Genomic DNA, 26,882 nt, shown 5'->3' on the forward strand with positions numbered 1-26,882 from the left:
TTGAGAGTTACAGTGTTTTTTTTCCCAAATTCTACTCAATTTATACATTTTTAAAAAAATATTACATTAAAAAAATATGAGGTCCCCATTCACCTCCACCGCCCCCACCCCATTGTGACCTAACATGTGGTCTATCCTGGAGAAAAATCCATGGGCACTTGACACAAATGTATATCCTGCTGAGTTTGGATACGCCATTCTGTACATTTGGGTTATTTCTAACTTGTTTATCATATTGTTCAAGTTTTTGTTTCCATGTTGATCTTCTGTGTAATTGGTCTAGCTAATGATGTGACTGGTGTGTTGAAGTCTCTAGTGATTATTGTAGAGATGTCTATTTCTCCCTTCAGTTTTGTCAGAGATTGTCTCGTGTATTTTGGGGCACCCTGGTTAAGTGCATAGATATTTATGACTGTTATAGCTTCCTGGTGGATTGTCCCTTTTATTAACATACAATGGCTTTCTGTATCTCTTATAATATTTTTACATTTAATGTCTGTTTTGTCCAATATTAATATAGCTGCCCCTATTCTTTTTTGATTACTATTTGCATGGAGCTTCTTTTTCCACCCTTTCATTTCCAGCTTATTTGTATCCCTGGGTCTAAGGTGAGTTTCTTGTAAGCAACATATGGATGGCTCATTTTTTTTTATCCATGCTGTCAGCCTTTATCTTTTGACTGGGGATTTTAATCCATTCACATTCAATGATATTACTGTGAATGCATTATTTATTTCTGCTATCTTATTCTTTGGTTTTCTTATGTCATATCATATTTTTGTCTGTCTTTTTAATCTTTTATTTATCCTTTCTCTATTCTTTCTTCTATGCTCTCCTCCAGGCCTCTCTCCCCTGTCATTTTATTTCAGGTTCTAAGGCTTCCTTTAATATTTCCTGGAAAGATGGATTCTTTTTATAAACGCTCTGTTTCTGTTTGCCAATATTTCTTCATATATGAAGAACAATTTTGCTGGATAAACAATTCTCAGCTGACAGTTTTCTCTTTTAGTATCCTAATTGTATCATACCAATGTCTTCTTACCTCCATGGTTTCTGAGGAGAAATCTGTGCCAAGTCTTACTGGACACCCCCTTGTACATGATGATTTGCTTCTCCTTTGCTAATCTGAGAATTTTCTTTTTATCTTTGACATTTGACATTCTGAGTAGTATGTGTTTTGGAGTAGGCCTATTCAGATTTATTCTGATTGGTGTATGGTGTGCTTTGCAGACGTGTAAGTTCATTTCCTTTGTCTAAGTTCAGAAAATTTGAGCTATTATTTCCTCAAATACTCTTGAAGCCCTTTCCCTTCTCTTCTCCTCCTGGAACTCTCATGACACATATATTGTTTTGAGTTTCATGTTATCATTCAATTCTATGAGCCCCTGCTCAATTTTTTCCATTCTTTTCTTCCTTCAACTTTAACTGTTCTGTCTTCAGTATCACTCATTCTTTCTTCTATCCTTTCAAGCCTGCTGTTGTATGTCTCTAATATGTTTTTGGTCTCACCTATTATTTCTTTCATTCCCATGAGCTCTGTTACTTTTCTGTTCAAGATTTCAAATCTTCATTTTACTCACTCAATGTTTTCTTTTTTTTTAAGATTTATTTATTTGTTTGTTTATTTATTTATTTATTTATCCCCGCTCTTTCCATTGTCTGCTCTTTGTGTCCATTTGCTGTGTGTTCTTCTGTGTCTGCTTGTATTCTCATTAGGCAGCTCCAGGAACCAATCCTGGGAACTTCCAGAGTGGGAGAGAGATGATCTTTCTCTTCTGCCTCCTCAGCTTCCTGTTCTGCTATGCCTCTTATTGTCTCTCCTCTGTGTCTCTTTTTGTTGCATCATCTTGCTGCATCAGCTCTTCATGTTGGCTGGCACTCCTTCATGGGGTGGCACTCCTGGCAACGCAGCAGTCCTGTGTGTGATGGCACTCTGTATGGGCCAGCTTGTCATGCAGGCCAGCTTGCCTTCACCAGGAGGCCCTGGGTATCAAAACCTGGACCTCGTACATGGCAGACAGGAACACAATTGCTTGAGTCACATCCACTTCCTTCAATGTCTTCTTGATGTCATTTATCTCTTTAGTCATATTGTCTTTCAACTCATTAGTTCTCTCATATTATGTGTCTCTTCTGGGGCTTTGATATATTCCTATTCTTGGACCATGTCTTCCATTTTCTCAGTATGGCTCATAATTTTTTGCTAATGTCTAGGCATCTGATTAGGATGTAGTTTACTCAGATGCTCAATTTCTTTCTCTTTTGTAGGGATTTAGTGGCAGGAGGTTGTGTGTTACAACTACTCTTGATTCTTGGCTCAAACTGGATCATTAGGATTGTCCCTGTTAGTTGTTCAAAAGTAGGCTCATGACCCAGTAATTGGTTGCAGACTAGCTTCCTGGTGCCTTGGGGAGGAGCTATAAAGGTAGGGAAAATCCTCTCTTATCTTACTTTTAATTTTCTCACATGTGTTTTCTTCATCTGCCAGCAGATGGAGCAGTTTGGAAGCTCTCAGTTCAGAGCCCTATTGGAGAGTATTTGTTGCAACAGAGACCAGATCCACCTGACAGAGCTTCCTGCCTGGAGGCTAAGAGCCTTGTAATTCAAAATTTCTCTGTGACAGTTCTCCAGCCTTCTCTGGAAGCCTCCTCCCTTTTCCTGGTTGGAAATATTTCCACTTCCCTCTGAGTCATCAACAATCAGTCCCTGTTAGTAAAGGAAGAAATTAGGAGGGTCATATATCTCTAGCTCCTTGCTGGCTCCCAAGACAAGCAATGGCATGGGGTCTCCTGGCCTAGAAGGGTTCCTGGGTCACAGCAGAACAAATTTGTGAGTCAAAGCTGAGTCAGCCTAGGGTGTGTCCCCTTCTCTCTCCTTTCCTGGGATGATGGATCACTGGAGCCCCCTTTGCCTGTAGTGGCAGGCCCAGAGGCCTGAGAATTTTAAAATGTCTTTAGTGTGTGGGAGGGTGCCAGCAGCAGCAGTAGCTGCTGGTTTGAACTCACAGTTCTGTCTTTGTGATTCCCCTCCTTTGTCCCTTTCTCCTCTGAGTGGTGTCCAGCCTTCGCCTGGTGTACTAAACCCTAGAAGATCTTTGTTCAGGTTGTTTCAGCCTATCCTTTCCTCTAGCTATTTTTCTGGAAGAGAAGAGAGTCCTGTGTCTTTCTAGTCTGCCATCTTTGTGGAAGTCAACAATGTTCCTTTATGCTAACATATTCTGCCTAGGAGAAAATAGGTGTATGAGTGTTCTGAGGCACAAATAAGAAGAGCAGGCTTGTGTTCTGATAACATTAATAGTCAATAATTGTACATCTTTTTGCATTCCAGCCACCAATTCTGGGCCATCTGTGAAGTCCAATTCACTGGATTGGTCTCAGCATTTTTTCACTACACAGATGGACTACACAGATGTTTAATCAGGTGGTCACAATATCATTGATTTGAATTCTTGTGGATCAAGAATTACAGTAACCAAGTCTAAATCCTCTCCTCAACACAGCTGATGCTTGGAGTTTTAAGGTTTGTAGCATCCAAGGTCACTCATTGTGTTTCTGATTAATGTGAAATAGGCAGCAAGTGTTTATACATGCATATCATAATATTTCATAGATTTATTGATAGTGAGTGTCTGTATTCAGAGGTGGAATGTTACTGTTTTCCATTCCTCTAGGTCACTGATACATCTAGCTGTTGAAAGAAATCCTGAGGCTCAATTTAAGATTTTTGCCATTCAATCATGGAACACTTACCAAGGAGATGTGCATTAATTGTTCATATCAAGACTCAAATCTTATGATTTTTTCTCCTTTCCTACCTAAATATTCACTTTAGCTTGGTTTATTTTGGAGACTCCTGGAATGCAATTGGACACTTCACTCTGGGTTCCCTATGAGAGGTCAAGAATGGGGATTGTCACTTGAGAGCCACCAGTCTGGAGACGGCATTGAATGCCATTGGGCAGCATATGACTCCCAGGAGGGAGGAACTCTCTGGGTCTATCAAACATAGAGATGTGGTTCATCACACCAATGAATCTAAGCTGCCCATGGGGGAATGTTGGGATAGGAGGGAGTAATGGACAGTGATATAAATGACAGTCAGTGGGTTTTGATGTAGTGCACTAGTTTAAATGAGCTGGATATCAAAATGTAATCATGGTAAAATTCCCAATGAAGACAGTGGTTATGAATGTGGCTGAGTTGATGTAAATACCAGAAAAGATAATATTCTTAGTGCTAATCCATTTCTGCTGAGTCAGAGTAAGATGTTTTGATTGAAGTACTTCAGTGGAGAGTGTCCTAGCATGGGTCTCAGCTCTCTTGGAGTTCTATATAAAGAGATACACAGAGAAAGAGTCCTGTAAGCTTTTCCTCTATCATGTGAGAAAGGACTCCAGGACCACCTACAGCCACAGAAAGACAGAGAAACCCTGAGAGGCTGAGAGAAGGGCCAGAAGCTGGAATCAGAAGAGCAGCCCAAAGCTGAAGAGATGTAGCCTGGGGAAAGATATGCCATAAGCTTGATCACGTACAGCTGAACTCTGGGAGAAAGAGAGCCTGGAGGAGAGAAAGACAGGCCACCATTTTGCCTTGCCACATGACAGGAGTCTAGGATGTCCCAGCAGTCAACCTACTAGTGAGGCAGCATCTTTGATGATGCCTTGATTTGGAGATTTTCACAACTTCATAACTGTAAGATTTTACCCTAATATAAAAGCCAACTCATTTCTGGTATTTTCTCATTGGTAACCTTCAGCAAACGAAAACATTTGTGGACTGATAAAAAGAGTTGGAGTTGAGAATAGAAAGGAAGTGAAACATGAGGATACAACAGGTACTGGAGGACTTCCAAACTTTTTCACATCATAGGAAACTTAGAAAAATAGATATATGTACAACATATGGGGATAAATGAATGAAGCTGATCAAGCTACCCCAAGCCTGCCCAGAGACTCCAAGGACTTGACATACCTGTCTCATGCACACCAGAGAATATCTTTCAAAAGCTCTGATCTGCTTGGATGTTGAAGTTGCCAAGAATAGGATTCAAATGATTAGAAGAGGGGTGGAACAGGAGACAGGAGATACTGTTATTGGTATCTTTTCATGCAGCTCTCATCCTGGTTAGGAGTTGAGCAGTAAATGTAGGAATTAGAAAGGAAAGAAGACGTACCCTTGCTTCCTAGTCTCCTTTCTTGTTATCATTATGTTGCCTTATTCTTGGGACACAGATCCACTGTGGATGTTAAAGGTCTACTCTGCTCTAAATAGAATCATTCCCTCTGATATAAAGGATATTTTTTCCTACATTTATAGTTCTCATTTAGCTGGTGACTAGCCCTGTCTTAAGCTAATTTGCATCCTTTAGAATTTCTCCTGGATTCTTCCCAGGTTCCTAAAGTGTCCTCCAGCTACAGCTCACAAAATGTCTTCAAAGATGCTTCAAGTCTGATGGTTCCATATGTGGATTCTGGTTCTCTTTTCCATTTCTCACCTCCTCACTTTTACAAGTGGTCTTATTGGGCAGGACTAAAGGGGCTTATGATAGGTTAAATTATGTACCTATCATAACATGTTATTAATCTTAATTCATTTCATGCATGTGAACCTATTTCAGCATATTTCAAAGATGCTATATTTGGTGGAGTGTGTCCCAATAGAATAGGGTTGGTCTAAATCCTATTACTGGGATAATTATTTGTGAAGAGAAAGTCACAGAACTCAGAAGAGAAAGGAGAAGGCATTTCCAAGAGCATTGGCATGTAGCAGAACAACCAAGGACCTAAGTATCTCTAGCAAGCAGCCCCAGAACAGCACAATCTTTGGGGATAAAGCATCACTTTGCTGGTGTCTCAATTTGGGACTTCCCCTAGACTTAAGCCCATAAGTCAATCATTTTCCATAGTCTAAACCGACCCATTGTATGATACTTGTTTTTAGCAGCTGGAAAATGAAGAGACTTTTTGGTACCAGAAATTAGGGTGCTGGTATTACAAAAATATAAAAATGTGAAGATGACTTGGGAATTGGGGTAATGGGTAGAGACTGGAAGACTTTGAGGTAGTTGGTAAACAAAGCTAGAAATATGGAATTAAAAGTGTTTTTGGTGAGTCCTTAAATAGAAATGATTAGTGTGTTATTGGAAACTGGAGGAAAGGAGATCCTTGTTAAAAAGTGACAGAGAACTTGATAAAATTGTATTCTGATGTCTGATGGGAGGCAAAACTTGAAAGTGATAAACATGGATATTTAGACAAGGTGATTTCCAAGCTAAGCATGGAATGTGCGACCTGGCTTCTTCTTGAAGAAGCAGTCCCTAATGTGGTATAATAGAAATAAGATCCTCTGATGACAGCCAGAGAGCCTGGAGTTCTCTTTCCACTTAACCTCTTATGAGCTGTATGCCCTTAGCCAAGAAACTCGACTTCTCTCTCTTAAGTTTTATTGCCTATAAAATAGAGAGAATTGTATCTACTTCATGGAGTTTGTATATGGGTTAAAATAGAGGCTTCTGTAAAAAGCCTAGAAAAGAAAAGGGCATTTATTCATCCTTCAATAAACATCCCCACTGACTCCCCCAACTCATCTATTTCCAAGTTATCTGAAAAATAACAACTTTGCTGTGTATTTAAATGAATGGCTAAAATGCACTTATCTTACTGTGTACTAACTGTTCTTATAATCTCAAATAAATTTGTTAAATGTAGAAGGAAAGACATTTTCTCCTGTTTCCTCTTTTCTATACTATGTTTTTAGTTCCTACATCCTCTTTTACTATTTTAGCTTCTTTACTTTCTTATTTAAATCCCGGTATTTTTACAAATTGATTTAACTGGGCACAGCAAACATTAGAACAATAAATGGTATACTGAGTACTTAAACTTTTAGACAATTGAATCAAATCCCCCACAAAAGGCAAATTCAAGTCCCAACACCTGGTCCTGTGAATAGGATCTTTGAAAATGCTATGGTGTGCCCAAACTGAATGTGGGTGAACCTTAATCAAATATGACCAAAGTCCTTTTAAACAAAGGAAATTGGACACAAAGAGAAGTTACAAGGAGCAGCCTGGAAGTCGATGGAACCTGGCGGAGAAAGGAGAAGACATAACCATTTGCATGGCCACGTAACAGAAAAGCCAAGGAACACCAAAGAGTACCAGTCAGCCAGAAGATACCAACCTGGGAGGAAGCCAGCCTTCTAGCCTCTGAAGCCAGGAGACAATTAATTGTTTTTGTTAATCCAACCCATTGCATGGTATTTGTTTTAGCAGCTAAGGGACTAAAGCACTCTCCAAAAAATTTAAAATGTGGGAAAACAAGCTGAAGAACAGAACAAAGACCCAATTTCTCATTTGTGAGGGCCTCCAATTTGTCACCCATTGCCTTGGTTATGTAGATAGTGAATATTCTTTTTATTCAAGATGAAGAAACTTAGGGTCAGAAGATGAAGAATTTCTCAGGATTATGTAAACAGTCTAAAATAGGGAAGGAAATTTTAGTTTAGAAAACTTACCTCATTCAAAGCCTGTGTTCAGTTTTCTGGGAAGAAAACTGAGCAGAATGCCATAATGCCCTAAATTAAATTTGTCATATGAACTTTCCAAAGAAGCTAAATATTTATTTAGGCACCTTGGGAATGATTGATATTTCTCTTGTTTGGACATCTGGAAGTAATTTTTTATTTTCACTTTTATTAACATTTTAATACTTTTATTAATACTTTAATTAATATTAATCTCTTGAATAATACTACTTCAGAACTCTAAAGAATTAAATTTGCTGTTGTATTTCCATCCTTTCACAGCCAAAACCTATTTGGCTTATTTTTTTTTAACATGAGACATAAATGGGAGGTTAAATTTAAATTTTACAGTAGGGAACCCCCACTGTGTTTTCTGCATTTATAAGCAAATTCACTGTAATTTCATTAGAAAAAATTAGACTCTAAAGTTGCTTTAGATATATTTAAGAAACAATTTTGGAAACCAACTGTGTTGTATGTTTTTACTTTAACAATCAATTGACCAAAAAATAAACATTGAGACTTAAAGATGTTGATTATTACTGGTCAGTTGCATGGAACTCAATGTACCTACATAAAAACACTTTGCTATCCATAACATATTGCCAATGAACCTTCTCAATGTCAGAGCTAGTATCATAATATGCTTTTGTTTGGAATTGAATGTGTAATAGCTTCTAAGTAGTTTAATTTTAGCTTTGCCATGGTAACATTTTTATCTCTTAAAATTGAATATCATAGACTAATTTCACCAGCACATAGTTTACAATCAAAGAGAATAAACCTTCCTTAATCTACTGATTACTTAATGTGAAGGAATGCCACATTTCCTAGTTCATGCATGGATGGTTCTGTCATCCACATTCCTAAAACATAAATAAAAGAAAAAAGTAAATAAAAATTGACAATGGCTATGAGTCTCTAAAAAAGAGTCTGGAGGTTGTCAGAAGGATTGCCCTTATCCACACCTGAGTCTCAGAGACAGATAAAGTAGATACAACCCCAGGTATTGGTTCTTTTGATGGCTAAAGAGACTCACAGGTTCAATGGTCATGGCAGATGGAGTTCACTGCCATGCCAGTTGGCCCTTCTTTGGAGCTGGTGTTTCTGCGTGATGGAGCTGGACTCAGATGTGATCTCTTTTCACAAGCCTTTCATGCTACTTTACTGGAATTGAAGTTGGTGCTGGGGTTTAAGATATATCTAGGGGATCTGAATCTCTGGACTGACAATATGATAGCCAGGCCCTGAGCCTCAACAGACTTCAGCTCCTACACTCTTATTTATTGGACTTACCCCACTCAGCTAACATGGAGATGAAGAATGTCAACCACCACACCATGGAGCCAAGAGTGCCTACAACTGAAAGCAGGAGGATTGCATCCAGTATCCATGTGGAATCTAAGCCCCCTCTTGACATAGATGTGGAATGGACACAACCAATCCAAGGTCCACAGGAAGGAGGAATACAGTTAGGATTAGAGTGGACTTAATGATATTCTATTCATGAACTATTGTGGTTGATAATCGAGAAAATGTGGCATTGGTGTGGAAAAAATGGCCATGGTGGCTGCTGGGTGTGGGGAATAGGAGGAAGAGATGAGATGTGGAGGCATTTTCAGGACTTGGAGATGTCCTGAGTGGTACTGCAGGGACAATTGCCAGACATTCTATGTCCTCCCATGGTCCACTGGATGGAACGTGGGAGAGTGTGGGCTATAGTGTGGGCCACAGGCCATGGGGTGCAGCGATGCCCAGAGATTTACTCACCAGATGCAATGGATGTGTCATGATGATGGGGAAGAGTGTTACTGTGGGGGGAGTGGTGGGGTGGGGGTGGTGGGGGTAAATGGGGACCTCATATTTTTTGAATGTAATATTTTTTAAAAAATGAATAAATAAAATAAAATTTTTAAAAAATTGACAATGGCTACTTTAGTTGCTTCTTCTAGAAAAATTATAGGTATATAATAGGTAATTTACAAAATAGAGGAAAGCACTTCTTGATGGCTAAAATGTGTTATAACTTTTCCTTTCACTTCTGCTCAGGAACCACATCATCCTGCAAAATACAGCATATTTATTTCAATCCAAAGATGCCTGGACCCTGCTTTCTAATGATACTGTGTTTCTTTTTCACCTTTCTCTTCCCTTGGGGGGAAAAAGACCAAATCATGTCACAAATATTGGATACTTTGTGCTTTGAATGAATTCTCAGGTTGATAGTGCTCAAAAAAAAAAAAAGGCCAAGCAGGCATAAGTGCTAAAAACTATCCCATCTTGTTTCTGCCTCTGAATCACATCCTTTAGCAAAGGAGAATATACTCATGACATTAACAATAAAAGCATAGTTTTTGTTATTAATAATGAGTATTGTCTTTGACTTAGATGGTAATGGATATGCTTATATGGTTTATATTTTGTATGCCTCAAAAGATAAATTCTTTGACCAGAACAACTTTGAACAACTATAAAAAGTAGCAAAACCATCATCCTCAAAACTCCAGGAAACAGTTAAAGGATGTCAGTAACTAAGCAAGTGTTGAATCAAGGACATGCAAATATAAAAAATAGTAGGAGAAGCTCTTGGCACCCTTGGCAGCCCATCACTTACCCCTCCCCACCATGGTGAGGTATCAGCCTGTGCTACCATTGTGGTCCCTGACTATGCACATGCTGGAGTGCTTCAACATCCCCTTTAATTAGTAAGACACTATTCATCGCATTTGGTGAATACACTCTGGAGCACTGCCACACGACATGGACCATAGTTTACATTGTAGTTCACAATCTCCCTCAGTCCATCTAGTGGGTTATGGCAGGATATACAATGTTCTGCATCTGTCCCTGTAATGTCATTCATGACAACTCCACGTCCCAAAAATGCCCCTTATCACACCTCTTCCTCCCTCTCCTTACCTCAACAACTCCCATAGCTACTGTCTCCACATCAATGATACAATTAGTTCCATTGCTAGAATCACAACAGTTCTATAGTAGAATACCAGCAAGTCAACTCCAGTCCATATTATATTCCTCCATCATGTGGACCCTGGGATGGTGATGCCACTTCACCTCTAAGTCAAAAGGAGGCTTAGATTCCACATGACTGATGGAAATGATTCTCCTGCTTGCAGTTGTAGACGTTCTCCATTCCCTGGTGTGGTGGTTGACCATTCTCACCTCCCCGTCAGCAGACCTGGGTAAGTCCAACAAACCAGAGAGTAGGTGTTGTAACTCTGCTGAGGTTCAGAGCCCAACTGGCACAAGGACAGTCCAGAGATTCAAGCCTCCTGAGCATACACAAATTCCAGCACCAAACACAGGTTCAGTAAAAGTGAAAGAAGAGGTATGTATAGAAAGGTCACATCTGAGTCCAACTTCATCACATTCAGGAGCACAAATTCCAAAGTAGGGCCCTGTATTAGTCATCCAAAGGGGTGCTGATGTAAAATACCAGAAATTGGTTGAATTTTATAAAGGGTGTTTATTTGGGGTAGGAGCTTACAGATACCAGGCCATAAAGCATAAGTTACTTCCTTCATCAAAGTCTATTTCCATGTGTTGGAGTGATGGCTGCCAATGACTGTGAGGGTTCAGGCTTCCTGGGTTCCTCCCTTCCAGAATCTTGCTTCTCTCTGGGTTCAAGTTTCCTTCTTCCTGGGCTCAGGGTTCCTCTCTTCCAGGGGCTGGCTTCTCTTTCCTCTGTGAATTTACTTCCTGAGGCTCTAGCTTAAGGCTTCAGCATCAAACTCCAACATCAAAAGTCCAACATCAAAAACCCTTGCATCAAAAGCTCCAACTCTGTCCTTTGCCATGCCTTTTATCTATGAATCCACACCCTTTGATCCCCATGCCCTAATGACATGGCCCAATCAAAGCCCTAATCATAACTCAATCATGCCCAGTAATAGACCAGATTACAGACATAATCCAATATCTATTTTTGGATTCATAACTATATCAAACTGCTCCAGGCCCACTGGCCAGGCACTGAACTCCAGAGCCATCTGTCATGACCAAAGAACCTGTGTGTCTCATAGCCCTCAGAAACACCAGTAGCTGGGGTTGTAGCAGCTTTGGCTATCTCTGGGATCCTGCTGAGATGTGTGAAAGCATGACCCCTCTGAAAACCTCCCAACTCATTTTGAAGTCTTTTAGCCATGTGAACTCATTTTTCTTACCATTTCCCCCTTTTATTTAAGGCCTCTTTCTAGTTGCATCACCAGCTGATAATGGTAGTAATCCCTTGGCCCCAGGGAGGCTCACCCATAGGAGTGAATATAATGTAACTTATCAAAACTTATGGGATACAGCAATGGCATTCCTAAGAGGGAAATATATAGCCCTAAATGCCTAAAGAAAGAGCCAAAATCAAAGATCTAAGTGAACAACTGAAGAACCTAGAAAAAAGAACAGCAAACCTTTCCTAAAGCAAGCAGAAGGAAAGAAATAATAGAGCAGAAATAAATCGAATTGAGAACAACAACAACAAAAACAACAAAAACCAGAAAAACATAGAGAATATCAACAAAACCAAAAACTGTTTCTTTGAGAAGACTAATAAAATTGACAAACCCCTAACTACATTAAGAAAGAAAAAAGAGAGAGAAGACACAAAAATATATAACCAGAAATAAAAAGGGTCATAACAGGATATTATCAGAATCTGTATGCCAACAAAATAAACAATCTGGATGAAATGGACAAATTCCTAGAAATGCACAAACAAACTACATTGATGCTACAAGAAATACAAGAATTTTACAAACCAATCACTTTTAAAGAGATTGAATCATTCATCAAAGATCTCCCAACAAAGTCCAAGACCAGATGGCTTTGTATATCAAGCATTTTAAAAAGTATTAATACCTATCCTCTTTAAACTCCTTCAAAAAATTGAAGAGGAGGGAAAATTACCCAACACATTTTATGAAGCCAACATCATCGTGCTACCAAAGCCAGATAAAAACATTACAAGAAAAGGAAAGTAAAAACTAATCTCTCTAATGAACACATGCAAAAATTCTGAAAAAAAATCCTTGCAAATAGAATCCAACATCTTATCAAAAGACTTAGTTAGATGCCATGACTAAGTGGAATTTATTCCTGCTATGCAATGGTGGTTCAACATAAGAAAATCAATTAACATAATATACCACATTACAAACTGAAGGCAAAAAAAACCACATGAGATGATACAATTCAGCAATAAAAAGACAAATGATCCAATTAAAAAATGGGCAAAAGACTTGAATAGACATTTGTCCAAAGAATATATACAAATGGCAAAAAAAATGACATGAAAAAATGTTCAAGATCTCTAGAGATTAGGGAAATACAAATCAAAGCACAATGACATATTTCACACCCCTTAGAATGGCCATTATTAAAAAGACAGAGAACTATAAGTGTGGGAGAGTACATGGAGAGATAGGAATACTTCTCTGTGGGAATAAGAATGTTACAGTCACTCTGGAGAACTGCTTGGCAGTTTCCAAAGAAGTTGAATATATTAATAGATTTGCCATGTGACGTGACACTACCACTACTGGTATATATCCAGAAGAACTGAGAGCAATCACACAAACAGATCTGCACACCGATGTTTATAGCAGCATTATTCATGATTACCAAAAGTTGGAAACAACCCAGGTGTCCATCAACTGATGAATGGTTAAAGAAACTCTGTTGTATTCACACCATGGAATATTATGCATCTATAAGAAGAAATGGGGCGGCAGACTTGGCCCAGTGGTTAGGGCATCCGTCTACCACATGGGAGGTCCGCAGTTCAAACCCCGGACCTCCTTGACCCATGTGGAGCTGGCCCATGCGCAGTGCTGATGCACCCAAGGAGAGCCGCACCTCGCAGGGGTGTCGCCGGCATAGAGGAGCCCCACGTGCAAGGACTGCTCCCCATAAGGATAGTTGCCCAGCGTGAAAAAAAGTGCAGGCTGCCCAGGAATGGTGCCACACACACGGAGAACTGACACAACAAGATGATGCAACAAAAAGAAACACAGATTCCCGTGCAGCTGACAACAACGGAAGCGGACAAAGAAGATGGCATAGCAAATAGACACAGAGAACAGACAAATGGGGGGCGGGGCGGGGGGAGAGAAAGAAAGAAAGAAATCTTTAAAAAAAAATAAGAAGAAATGAAGTAGTAAAGCATATGACAGCATGAATCAACCTGAAAGACATTATGTTGAGTGACACAAACCAGACACAAAAAGACGAATAGTGTATGTGCTACTATGAACTAAATATATTGTGTAATATCATGGAGTTCATATCTTGAATATGGATAACCAGTTAATTGAATGAGATTAGATAGTGAAAAGATGAGGGTTAACTTGTGCAGAATTGGTAAAAAGAATGTGTGTTAATCTTTGGAAATGAATAGAAAAGGTAAAAGTCCAACATAAAGTTTGTAACTAGCGGTATTATTAATTACTATGTGGGTAAGAAAGTGGTTTAAAGGAAGAGTCTAAGGTCATGTATATTACTAAAAAGAAAGCTTAAAAAAGTAACATGGAAATGTATAGCATAGTAAAACCACACATGAAATTTGAATGTGGTTAAAATTGCATATATAAGACCATTTTTCTTTGAAACTGAACAAATATATGTTAGTACTATGAGACGCTGATATCAGACCAAATAAACACATTATGCTATGTGAAAGAAACCAGACAAAAAGTACAATATATTGTATGATTCCATTTATAGAAAATGTAAATCAATTTATACAAAATATAAATCAATTTATAAAGATAAAATTAGATTAGTGATTATGTAGGGCTGGGGAAGGACTGCTAAAGAGTGTGGAGTTTTTCTTTATGGAGAAATGAAATTGTTTTAAATTTTTTGTGGTGATAAATGCACATTATAATTATACTAAAAGCCTTTGATTATACACTTTGGATAGATCATATGGCATGTGAATATATCTCAATAAAACTACTTAATAAATACATAAATAATTATGCAAGAATAGCCGGAAATAGCAGCTATGTATGGCAGAGGGAGCATAGAGAGATTGAGAGGTGAAGAATTTTCTTGTTCAGTTTTTTGTTATTATTATTGAAATAATGAAAATGCTCTAATAATGATTGAAGTAATGAATGCACAGCGTGATTATACCAAATATCATGATTGTATACCTTGGGCGAATTGTATCTTTTATTAATATGTATCAAAAAATTGAGTTGTTTAAAAAAAGAAAAAATGAGATATTATCTCATATTCACTGGATGGACTACTGTTGAAATAAACAAAAGACATCAAGTGTTGGAAATGATATGGGGAAACTGGGACACTCAAGCATTGTTGGTGAGAATGTTAAATGATGCAGCCATTGTGGAAAACAGCTTGGCAGTTTCTCAGATAGTTAATGATAGAATTACCATATGATCCAGTGTGATGGTTAGGCTAATGTGTCAGCTCTGCCCAGTCAGGTAATGGTACTCAGTTGTTTGGTCAAGCAAGCATTGGACTAATAATAATATAAGGGCATTTCATGGACTTTAATCATCAGTAAGTTGATTGCATAGATAGCTGGTTACATCTACTACCAACTAAGGAGAGTGACTTCAGCACTGAGTGACTTTTCCTCCAATAAGTTGAAGACCTTAAAAGGCAACATGATTTCAGCATTCAGATAGAGAATTCCCATCTCTACTTCAGACAGACAGCATCACCTGGGGAACTCACCAAGGTTCTTCACTGGAGTCCCTGGCTTGCTGCCTGCCTCACAGAATTTGGATTTGTACACCCCCACAGTTGCATGAGACAATTTTATAAAATCTCATGTTATTTACAGTTATCTACTGTTGGTTCTGTTTCCCTAGAGAACCTGGCTAATACACCTGCCAATTCCACTTCTAGGCATATAGCTCAAAGAATTGAAAGCAGGAATTTGAATAGATACAGATATTTGCATGCCAATGTTCATAGCGGCATTATTCACAATTGCCAAAAGAGGGTAGCAATCCAACTGTCCATCTATGGAAAAATGGATAAACAAAATGTGGTATACACACACCATGGAATATTATTTAGACATAAAAAGGAATGAAGCTCTGATACCTGCAACAACATGGATGAACCTGAAAAACATGGTGAGTGAAATAAGCCAGATAATAAAGTTGTCATTTTGTATGAAAATGTATTCTCACACTGAAATGAAACAAATTCATAGAGTTAGATACTAGTATAGAGGTAACCAGGAGCCAGGGAGGGTAAGGAATGGGGAGTTCATGCTTAATTTGTACATTATATCTGTTTGTGCTGAGGGAAAAATTTTGGTCATGTACTGTGGTGATTACATTTTGAATGTAATTACTACCACTGAATTATATATTTGAATGTGGTTACAAAGGTGAAATTTTAGGTTGTATATATATTACTAAAACAATTTTTTAAATTAGGTATATATAGTGCAAGTATTGAACCCTAATGTAAATAGGATATTTATAGCATAATTATAATAATATTTCAACAATTATAGCAAACTTACCACACTAATGTCAAGTGTTAATAATAAGGAAAGCTGCGTGTGTAAAGGGGTATATTGAAACTGTAGATTTTGTATGATTATTCTGTAAACCTACAACTCCTCTGATAAAAAATAAACATCAAAAAGAGATCAAGTCTTTAAAACCTTCTGGAGTTGTTCATTGGAAAACCTGTGCTTCATTATTTACTAATATATCTATCTCTGGGAGGTGGGGCAAGATGACGTCTGAGTGAGCACACTTCATAATCGCTCCCGCAAAGGACCGGCTGAGTAGGGCTGGAATCTAGCTGGAGTGGGTTGTTTCAGGGGCTTGCAAGGCAGGAGGTGTTTGGACATCAATCTGGGGAGACTGCAACAAAAGTAGTGCTTGCTAAAGGTAGAATTGTGGGTTTCTAACACCGAGGCCAGAAGTTGTGGAGAGTGGGACCCTTTCCCCTAGGGCTGGTGGCCACAGCATTCCCTGAAATGTTGGTAGCGCAGGGGCATTCCCAAGCCCTGTGGTCCCCAGAAGCATGGTCCCCAGGTCCATGACCTCTAAGCCCCCATAGCCCACATTCCACAGACCCACATACCCCAAGTCCACAATATCCCGAACTTCCCTCTCCTTAATCCAGCACTGCCCGAGGTATGGGATTGCCCTAGCCCTCTGGTGTTGCACTGACTCCATGACTTGGAGGGTTTTGGTGGGGGGTGCAGAGGGTCCAAATGAGTACAGGTTCAATTTTCTGCCCCCCCTTTTTTTTCCCTTTTATTTGAGCTTGGAGGAGCATACCAGCTGGCTTGTGGAGAGCCTGGGAAGAAAGGAGAGGCAAATCTGCTGAGAAAGCCCAATTTACCTAAACACCCTGGGATAGGAAACTGGGTAGGGGAGAAGGTGGAGTCAGAAAATCAACTAGCCCTCTTGTAGCACACCTAAGGGAGAGGGATTGTAGGATGTGTTTTGATAACTTTCAGTAACATATTTGGGGTTCCTGGTGAGGTGTGGGTGCTCTCTCTTTGGAAATTAAGAGTCATAGTTTTCTCTGGTGATTTGGTTCACCAAGGACCCACTTGAATCTCCTACTGGACCCCTCACACAGTTTTCCTGCTGCCCTGGGAGAGAGAGAAGTGAGGAAGGGAGAAAGGGGGAAGGTCAGACACCTAAGCATTTTATTCAAGAGGATTACTTGCTTGAAACTTTGTCTGGTCTTTTTTGTTGGTTTGTTTTCTCTTTGTTCCTTCCTTTTAATCCTCCCATGGCTTCTTCTTCTTCTTCTTCTTCTTCTTCTTCTTCTTCTTCTTCTTCTTCTTCCTCTTCTTCTTCTTCTTCTTCTTCTTCTTCTTCTTCTTCTTCTTCTTCTTCTTCTTCTTCTTCTTCTTCTTCTTCTTCTTCTTCTTCTTCTTCTTCTTCTTCTTCTTCTTCTTCTTCTTCTTCTTCTTCTTTCTTCTTCTTCTTCTTCTTCTTCTTTTCTTCTTCTTCTTCTTCTTCTTCTTCTTCTTTTCTTCTTCTTCTTCTTCTTCTTCTTCTTTTCTTCTTCTTCTTCTTCTTCTTTTTTCTTTTTCTTGCCTGCTTCCTATGACCTCTCCTTTTTTTTTCCTTTTTTTTCTTTCTTTCTCTTCTTTTTTGTTTTTTTATATTAGGTGCTGCAGGGAGTGCTTCACATTTGCTGCATTTCCTCATCCTTGATTTCTTCTTTTTGTGTGTACTGATTTTGGCTACCAGTGCTATCCCCTTTCCTCTACATCTTTCTATCCTCCATCATTTACTGTTTCTCTTACATTCCACCTCTCTTTGTTTAGACCCCAATTTTCCTGACTTTTTATTTCTAATGTCTTAGTACTGTGTTCTGTCTTTTATTCACTCTGTAAGTTATTGTCCTTTCTTTTCTCTTTCCCTCTATCCCAACCACAACTGGTCTTATAATTCATACTATATTCTTCCCCATATTCAGTTTACTGTCTCATTATAGGTACTCCACTTTTCTTACTGTTATAACTCTACATAACTTACATGAGTCTAATATCCATTCTCCTAGATCTCACATGGCTTTTCTGTTAACATTTACTATCAATACTACTATTATCCTTTGTCTTTTCTTACTCCTTTTGCTTTCTCTTGCCCTAATATTTTCCTTCAAGTGAATTTAACCAACAACAAGGAAATAGAATAAGAAGAAAGTGACAAATAGAAGATTTAACACTCATACAAAAACAACAACTAATTAAACCCTGAGACTAGACAAAGAAGCTAATCAACTAAATAAATGCACCAAGGTAAAACGATGACCAGACAGCAACAAAAAAACTACAAACCAAACTAATAATCAGGAAAACATGGCCCAATCCAATGAACAAACTGAAAACCAGGAAGAAGAGCAGAACATCAAACAAGTAATTAAAGCTCTCAAAACATATATGAGGGACCAATTTAATGAAGTGAAGGAAGAGATTAAGAATATGAAGAAAACACTTGGAGAGAATACAGAAGAAATTGCAATCATGCACAAAAAGATCATGGAGATGGGGATGAACAGCACAATCCAAGAAATCAAAAATAAACTCTTAGGAAATAAAAGCAGATTTGAAGAGGCAGAGGAAAGAATTAGTGATGTGGAATCAGTACATCTGAAATCAAACAGATAGTAGAATTAATAGATAAAAAAGATAGAAAAAAATCCAGCAGGGACTTAGGAACCTGAATGACAATGCAAAATGCACAAACATATGCATTATATGCATCCCAGAAGGAGAAGAGAAGGGAAAGGGAAGAGAAGGGGTGTTGGAGGAAATAATGACTGAAAATTTCACAAACCTATTGAGGGAGATGGATGCCCATGTCCAGGAAGCACAACACAGCCCAAATAACATAAATCCCAATAGGCCTACCCCAAGATATATACCTGTCAAATTATGCAATGCTCAAGACAAAGAGAAAATACTAAAAGCAGCAAGAGAAAAGAGAACCATCACACACAAAGGAGGCTGCATAAGATAAAAGTGCTGATTTCTCATCTGAAACCATGGAGGCAAGAAGGCAGTGGTATGACATAGTCAAGGCACTAAAAGAAAAAAATTTCCAACCAAGAATACCCTATCCAGGTAATTTAGCATTCAAAAATGATGGAGAGTTCAAAATATTCACAGATAAACAGAAACTAAGAGAGTATGCCAATAAGAATCCTGCCCTTCAAGAAATACTAAAGGGACTGCTGCAGAAGGAAAGAAAAAAACAAGAGAGACAGAGTTGTAGGAGAGTGTAAGAACAACTAAAAAGAAAAAAAAAAAAGAAAAAAATCAAATGAAATATGACAAACACAAATACAAAGAAAATATGGCTAATATAAGTAATTCCTTGAAAGTAATAACACTGAATGTCAATGGATTACACTCAACTGTCAAGAGACTCAGACTGGAAGATTGGATAAGGAAATATGATCCATCTATATACTGTCTACAAGAGACACATCTTAGACCCAGGCATTCAAGGAGTTTGAAAGTGAATGACTGGAAAACAATCTTACAGGCAACTAATAACCTAAAAAGGGCAGGAGTAGCTATATTAATATCAGACAAAATAGACTTTAAATGGAAAACAATTGTGAGAGACAAAGATGGGCACTACATATTAGTGAAAGAGGTAATCCTTCAAGAAGAAAGAACAATCATAAACATTTATGCCCCTAACAAGGGCACCTCTAAATACATTAAGCAAACAAAATTGATGCTGCTACAATTATAGTGGGGGACTTCAATACACCACTATCACCTTTGTCCAGAACATCTCAAAAGAGAATCAACAAAGAAACAAAGACTTTGAACAATATATTAGAGGAACTGGACCTAATAGACATATACAGAACATTACACCCAAATACAGCAGGATATACATTCTTCTCAAGGGCATCTGGATCATTCTCCAAGATAGATCACATGGTGGGCCACAGAGAAAGGCTCAATGAATTCAGAAAGGTTGAAATCATACAAAATAATTTCTCTGACCACAGTGGAATGAAGTTGGAAATCTGCAAGGGCCAGAGACCCAGGTTTGGCAACAAGATATGGAAGTTAAATAACACACTCTTAGAAAAACAGTGGGTAAAGGAAGAAATCTCAAAAGAAATCAATAACTACCTTAAAAAGAATGAAAATGATAACAACAACATATCAAAACTTATGGGATGCAGCAAATGCAGTACTGAGAGGGAAATTTATAGTCATAAATTCATATATCAAAAAAGAAGAAAGAGTTAAAATTGAAGAACTAACTGCACGCTTGGAGGAATTAGTAAAAAAACAACAAACTAAACCAAAAGGAGGAAGAAAGAAAGAAATAGCAAAGATCAGAGAAATAGGAAATAAGAAAGCACTTGAAAAAATAAAACCAAGAGCTGTTCTTTGAGAAGATCAATAAAATTGACAAACCCTTAGCTAGACTAACAAAGGAAACAGAGAGAAGATGCAAATACATAAAATAAGAAATGAGAAAGGGGATATCACCACTGACCCTATAGAAATAAAGACTATCATAAGAGGATACTTTGAAAAACTATATTCCAACAAGAAGGACAATTTAGAGGAAATGGACAAATTCCTAGAAACACATAAACAACCTAAATTGACAAAAGAAAAAATTGATGATATCAAAACCAATCACAAGTAAAGAGATAGAATCACTCTTTAAAAATCTCCCAACTAAGAAGAGCCCTGGGCCCAATGGCTTCACAGGTGAATTCTACCAAACTTTTTGGAAAGAACTAACACCAATCTTGCTTAAATTCTTCCAAAAAATTGAAATGGAAGGAACATTACCTAACTCATTCTACGATGCCAACATTTCCCTAATACCAAAGCCAAACAAAAGCACTACAAGAAAGGAAAATTACAGACCAATCTCTCTAATGAACCTAGACACAAAAATCCTCAACAAAATATTTCCTAAATGTATTCAACAACACGTTAAATGAATTATACACCACAACCAAGTGGCTCCCAGTGGGTTAGGACAGTCGAGTATGTCAAGTCCTCAACATTGTTGCAAGTATCTGCGAATATGGTCCTTCAAGTAATGAAGATTGATTGTCACTGTGGGCGCTGTGGGGAGGGAGGAGAGAGGTATTGAATAGATGGAATCAGGGTAACCGTGGGGCAATGGAAGTGTTCTACAAGATCGTGCAATGATGGATAGAGTACCTGTTAAATTACACCAAAAATGTATAAAAGTCTATAGGTTAAAATGTAAACAGTAATGTAAAACATAAAATAACTAAAAATTTAGAAAATTATATAGCCTAAAATATAAATCATAATGTAAATCAAAATGAAACCTTGTTTGAAAGCTATGTTTCAATATCAAGTACATCAGATGCAGCAAATATAATATTAACATGTAAAAATATCATTGCTGGGGAAGGGACAAAGTGTTTGATGTTGGATATTTGGGAGTACCCTCTATTATATATGTGAATTTCTGTGATCTAAAACTTACGTGAAGACAAAACTAATAATTAGAAAAAAAAAAAAGAAAGGATGTAGACACTGAGGAAGAAATGAAAGAAACTGCCTTCCACTGTACATACAGGGATATACCTATTGCAGTGATGAAAGGCAAAACATCAAAAACAGCTTTTTCATTTTTTCATTTTTTGATACCCCAATTTATTTTTACTTTATTTAATTTTTCTAAATTAGTATGTATTCTATATCTAACCTTTAAACTCATGACTATATTCCCTTTTACTACTAATGGATCCTGGCAATATATTAGGCTTAATTTTTGAAGAAGTTTTGGACCACAGAGAGTTCAACTATGGCAGGGGAGGAACACTGGTATGGGGTGTTATTGATGGGGGGCACAGGTTGGGAGGGAGTTCTCCAGGGCATGTATACAGGGTACATAAAAATGTTTAGATATTTTCATAGTGGCACAGTTAAAAACAACAATTGAGGGAGTGATGAGTTCCTAACCTGGGGAACTCTATCACACTCCCCAATGGAGCAGCAACAATCCCCCGAGTGCAATGGCAAAGACCAATAAAGAAGGATGGTCCAACAATGAGCCCTTGATACTGATGACTATGATATGAGCCTGTGTGCCTGAAATATGAACTAGGCCTAGAGCTGCAGGGTGCCTTAGAGTTACCTCCTGAGAGCCCCCATGTTGCTCAAATGTGGCCACTCTCTAAGCCAAACTCAGTATGTAAATGTATTACCTTCCCCCCACTGTGGGACATGACTCCTGGGGATGAGCCTCCCTGGCACTGAGGGATTACTACCAAGCACCAGCTGAGGATGTAACTAGATAAAGACCTTGAATAAAAAGACCTTGAATATTCAGACCAACAGAATATCTCAGCCTACATGTAATATCGGGTGTTAAAAACTGCTTTTTGACCTTGATTAAAAGGGGGAAATGGAAAGGACAAATGAATTTATATGGTTATGGGCCTCCAAAAAATAGTCAGGAGGTCATCAGAGGGGTTGTGCTTACACACGCTTCAACAGGGTCCCAGAGACAGCCAAAGTAGATACAACCCCAGGTACTGGTTCTCCTGAGAGCTACAGAGTCCCATAGGTTCTATAGTCATAGCAGATTGCTCTGGAGTTCAGCACCATGTCAGTTGGTCCTCTTTGGAATTTGTGTTCCTGAGTGAGATGGAGTTGGACTCAGATGTGACCTTTCTATACATGCCTCTTTGTCACTTTTACTGGACCTGTGGTTGGTGCTGGGGTTGGTGTATACTCAGGAGACCTGAATCTCTGGATTGTTCATGTGACAACCAGGCCTTGAGCCTCAGCAGATTTGCAACTCCTACCCTCTGGGTTATTGGACTTACCCTAGCCAGCTAACAGGGAGGTGAAGAATGCCAACCAGCACACCAGGGAACCAAGAGTGCCTACAACTGCAAGTAGGAGAATTGCATCCATCATCATGTGGATTCTAAGCCCCTCCTTGATATAGAGGTGGAGTGGACATAACCATCCTAGGGTCCACAGGATGGAGGAATAGAATAGCGATTAGAGTGGACTTACTGATATTCTACTATGGAACTACTGTGATTAGTAATGGAAGAAATTGTAGCATGACCACAGTAGCTGCTGAGGATAGGGAGAGGGAAGAAGAGTTATGACATGGGGGCATTTTCAGGACTTGAAGCTGTCCTGGGTGGTACTGCAGGGACAGATGCTGTACATTGTATGTCCTGCCATGGCCCCCTGGGTGGACTGAGGGAGAGTATAAACTACAGTGTAAACCATTATCCATGTGGTGCAGCAGTGCTCCAAAATGTAGCCACCAAATGCAATGAATGTCCCATGATGATGAAACAGGTTGTTGATGTGGGAGGAGCAGGGTGAGGGGAGTGGGGAGTATATGAGGACTCTTATATTTTTTGAATGTAACATTTAAAAAAAAAATAAAGGAGAAAAAAATATATATATATATTTATCTCTGTGCTTCCTTTTTTTTACACTTCTTTTATTAAAGTTAATAGATCGTAAAGAATGTTACATTAAAAAACATCTTAGTGTCAATCTAATTTCTCTCCTTCTTTTTTGCTCTCTCCCTCTTTCTCTCTCTTCACTCCCCTCTTTCCTTCTTTCACTCCTTGCACCTACCTGTGAAATACATTCTCCACACATCTCGTTACAACACTGTCTGTGCCCTTGGTCATTAAATATTGCTGGGCTGGGGATATGGAAATAAGCCTTTCCGCCCCAATGGACATGAGCTGCAAAAGAAACAAAGTTCTATGACAGGTCAGAGAAGAAAGTGAATCAAGTAATTTAACAAAGAAAAAAAGAAGTGCTGCCCATCAGCCTGTGGAGATATTGGCAGCTCATTTTTTTCTGGCAGAATGGAGGGCACAAGACTACACCAAGGTTGAAACCCAAAAGGGGTCACCCAACACTGTCTTCAGGCAACAAAATCCCAAGAGGGAAAGCACAACATTTAACTTCACTAGAGGTGAACATCTAGAGGAAAGGACATGAGTCAATTTAATCAGGAACTAGAAGAGGCAAAACCAATATTTTCTTTATTTATATCAAAGTGTTCCATTATTTATACCCCATTTCTTGACTATTGTGTACTGAATATTACTCTACTACTTAAAAGCAATCCGCAATTTTTTTAATGTTTATAGAATGGAAGTCATGTAATGTGCACAATGGGAAGTCAGTTTATAAACATCATGACCATGAGTTCAAATCTGAATAACATTTAAAATTCTCTGGAAGAAGACAACCTAAGAAATCTTTGGGTGCCTGTGACAAATTTGCAGACTTTTCTAATGTTTTTATAGATCCAAGCCTACAGATTATGAGTCCTGATCAATGCACTTCAAATACAGCACAGCTACTTTTATAAACGGCATCTCTCCCTTAGAGCAGGCTAGGGGTGTGTGGCTTTATGTGTTAGTTCCAACTGAAAGGCCAGGAGAGCTGTGAATTCAATTTAGCCTCAATTCAAGGACAATGGGCTTGGCTTGAATATACTGAGTTCTCTTCTCTGATTTTACTGTCAGTTAGAAAACTGTGAAGAAATAGCATAATGACACAAATCACACTTCCATCCAGCAACAATGCTTATATATGAATGACACAGACTTTGAGCATTTTCATATTACCTGCTAACAGTTTTCTTTAACTCCAGCATTCATAGTGAATAGGCTGGTTAATATAAAGAATATTCTTACAAAAAAAAGAAAATTATTTTTCACTTAACAAATTTCTGATACCTTTCAAAAAGTTTAATAGTTTTCTTTTCCTTATAAATTAATAGATGCATAGATGTAGTTTTAGTAGAGCTTATCAGACATTTAACCTCTGAAGGCTCAAGGATATTATGATAATCATAAAGTATTGGGTATATTCACAATGCAAAAACAGTATCAGGCGTTATTTAAATAGACTGTTGGCCCCATGCTGAAGCATCCCGTACTGAGATGCTCTTTCAGTTTATTTCATTCCCTCCTTAGACTTTTTTTCTTCTGTTCTCCATTGACATTTACTGATTCCAACAGCTTCCCTCCATTAGGGAAATTTTTCAAAGACATATGGTGTCTGCTGTGACCAAACCAAAGGAAGAGAAAGAAAGTAAAGATCAAAATTTTTAGGAGAAGGCTCGAGTCCAGAGCATTTTGTAGTACCATAAAGTAAGGAAGAGTTCATTTGAATAAAAACAAAACGAACACACACTCACACTTTGATGGGGATATGCCACAGGAGCACAAAGTCAAGCAGAAGAGCTTTCAATGGCCAATGCTGGAAGAATCTGAGCCACACGATGAAGAAAGAAATATTGGCTTATAACCCAAAACATAAAATAAATATCTGTGAGTTCATAATGATGCAAATAAATAAATGGAGAAGAGACAAGTCTCCCATGCAGAAGATTTCCACACAATTTATGAGGATACTCTGTCCTCACGAAGAGGGAACATAACTCTCCAGTCTGAAAGTATGGTCTGCACAAAATTACTTTCTTCTGAGGAATACAGAATGGAAAGTGGGGGGGGGGGGCAGGGGGAAGGGAGGAGAACTTTCTTTGTGGAGAGATCAGTCATGTGAGCAAGCTTAACCTCTTTGTGGTAAGTCCAGTTGATAGCGCGTACCCTTGATATGATGTGATGAAACGGCACTTCCTCCCCAAACACATAACCCCACTCTAAAAATGAAGAAAACAACAGATGAATTCAAATCCAGGGGCATTCTATAAAATACCTCACCAGTACACTTCAAAAATATCAAAGTCATCTTAAAAACAAGGATTAGCTGCAGAAACCGTCATAGGCAAGAGGAGCCTACAGATGCATGATGACTAAATCAAATGTGGAATCCTGAATGGGGTCCTGGGAGAGAAAAGACATTAGTGGAAACTAAGGAAATCTAAAAAGTGGTGTGACTGTTAGTTCATACTAATCTACCAGTATTGGTTCATTATTTGTGACAAATGCATCATATCAATGTAAGGTATGAATAGCAGGGGAAATTGGGGCAGACTATGCAGGAATCCTCTAGATTGTCTTTGGAAGTTTTCAGTATATTTAAAGCTATTCTAATAAGTTTATTTTTAAAAATCAATAGCCTGTTTCACAATATTTGTATTTATTAAATCCCTCCACTATTTATCAGAGGTGTCATATCATGTTGCCTTATGTCAGTGGTTCCCAAATTCTAATCTGCTTAAGAATCACAGGATCCCTTGTTAAAACCTTAGGAATCATCACTATCAAGGGCCTGGCATAATGATCTGTCTTCCTTCTAGGCACTGCCCTTGTTCTCAGGGGATTCTTGCTGTCCTGTTAGAGAATGTAGCAGAATACCCCAGATGGAAATTCAGTATTCTTTCAGTTATTGTGTGGGTCTCCACTCGCAAGACAATGTCCCATGACCACGTGAACATATTCATATACCTTAGAGGCACACCCCAAGTGCACCCCTCCCCACACATCCCCCATCACTGATAACTACCCCTGCACCAGTGATCCTCCCCTGCCACAGCTGCGACCCTTCTGTGATCCAAAACCTCTCCAAAAAAGGAAGCCAACAAAATAACCAAATAAAATTAATAAGAAAATGAAATACTAAGTTTTTAAAATAATAAATATACTACAAAAAGATAAAGCTTCTTTAAATTTTAAAAATTTGAAATAATAAAAAAAAATTTGTTGTATATTGTGCCTCTCATCACTAGAAGACCTGTTATATGTACAGTGATATTTTCTTCCACTTATTCCCCCAGCGTCTTATTTTTTCATTTTATCTTCAAAGAAGCTTTAGGTTATAGAAAAGTCGCATAAGGAATACAATCATACCTTCTTGCTGGACTGCTGTGAAACTCTTCACATTTGATACCT

Source organism: Dasypus novemcinctus, chromosome 2, assembly GCF_030445035.2.
Source record: "Dasypus novemcinctus isolate mDasNov1 chromosome 2, mDasNov1.1.hap2, whole genome shotgun sequence".
In the NCBI taxonomy this organism is placed as follows: domain Eukaryota; kingdom Metazoa; phylum Chordata; class Mammalia; order Cingulata; family Dasypodidae; genus Dasypus; species Dasypus novemcinctus.